This window comes from Octodon degus, unplaced genomic scaffold (genome assembly GCF_000260255.1).
Source record: "Octodon degus isolate 3935 unplaced genomic scaffold, OctDeg1.0 scaffold00018, whole genome shotgun sequence".
Lineage (NCBI taxonomy): Eukaryota > Metazoa > Chordata > Mammalia > Rodentia > Octodontidae > Octodon > Octodon degus.
In genome coordinates this window covers 14,203,180-14,204,786 of record NW_004524594.1, presented here as the reverse complement: position 1 = coordinate 14,204,786, position 1,607 = coordinate 14,203,180, and positions in this window count along the sequence as shown.

Below are 1,607 nucleotides of genomic sequence, written 5' to 3'. Positions count from 1 at the left end.
AAAGTTTGGATTTATCCAGCTGTGCCTGGCTTGGGTCTGGCTGCTGTGTTCAGCTCCTTCCTGCTACTGCCCTTGAGGGTGAACCTGTTGTGCCCCTCTGGCAAGATTTTCTGCTCCTGGACTAGCTGGGTGGTTCTATCTTCTACACTCTCTGCAGGGATTTCAGCTGCAGGGTTTCACCCCAGGCCTGTATGCCAGGCCTGAGCTGAGTCTGGCGGGGAGAAGGTGGAGTAGGGGGGAGAGGCAGCTCTCCCACACACTCACCGGGCCTGGGCTAGGACTGGGTCTGGGGATTCCAGGATGGGGGCAGAAATTACTACTTGGCGGGTGGGATAGGGGAGGTGCTGCGGAGTGTTGGGGGGTGTCCCAAGGGGGTGGAAGAGTGTCTCACCCATGCTGCGCCTGGGTTGGGACCAGTAATAGGTCTCTTCCTGGCATTCTCAAGGCGAATGATACCTGATGTTTTTTCCTTAGTAAGTATGAGGGTGCTTTTGTTTTACTGTCCCTAGGTGTGGCCCTCAGCTGGGGGTTGACAGTCTCTCCCACAGCTGCAAGGTAATTCCTCTTCTGCACTGGCTCTTTCTGGGCTTACCCCTGTCTGACTACCTATATTTTAATCTAACTTGGATGCCTACAACACCAGCACTTTCAGACCCAGCTCTTGATGCAAGCCACAAGTGCCTTCTCATACTGGTGATGCATTGACATCAGGAAGTCAGAGAACCTACACCCTACAAACAGGTGGAGTGGACGTCCTCCATCTCTTCTTGGAGAAGAACTGCCTCGCACCTTGCCTTGGAGACACCCCCATGTTGCCACCAGGAAGCCCAAGGTGTTGGGATGGAATGAGGCTCAGGACAGTAGGCTGGGATTCTAGGAGCTACATTCATGGAGGTGGTACACTTCTTACATTGGTTGCAGACCTACATTTTTTCAGTGGTCGTTTCTCCACACCTGGGGCCAGGAAGTATAGCTGGTCTTTCTAGACTCTGCCTGTTTTCATAGGGTTTCTTGTGGCTTGAGGCACCTTTAGCTCTTACATATCAAGTATGATGAAAACTTGGGTGGATGTATAAATGAAAAGGAAATTTTGCAGTAAGACACATTACCAGTATAATGCCCTTCAGAATACGCTTTCACTTTAAACACACTTATGCCACAGTTCTTGCCACTTTCTGAAGCAGCTCTGGACGTCTTCTTTTGTGAATGTCATTAGTTGCTCTGTTGTTGCTGCCACAATGTCCTGAATCCATTCTAAATCTTTATCTTTCATGGTCACTTTTGGTTGGGGAAGATCCAGAGGTTGTGTGGTGCCGCATCTGGTGAATGAAGTGGACAGGGACTTCTTAATGTTGTTACAGGCCTAGCTGAACTTTGGATGGCACTTCTAGCGGCATGCCCTGGATTTTTGATCATACCTCATTCAAAAACTGATCCAAAAGGACTTCCAGAACTGCCTCGAAAGCGGCAAGGACAATGGAATACACATGAGGGGAAGAATTTGTGGGAGATTAATGGCAGTGTACCTTTTGCTCTAATACATTTTATTTATTTATTTATTTATTTATTTATTTATTTATTTATTTATTTATTTATATAGTGGCTGG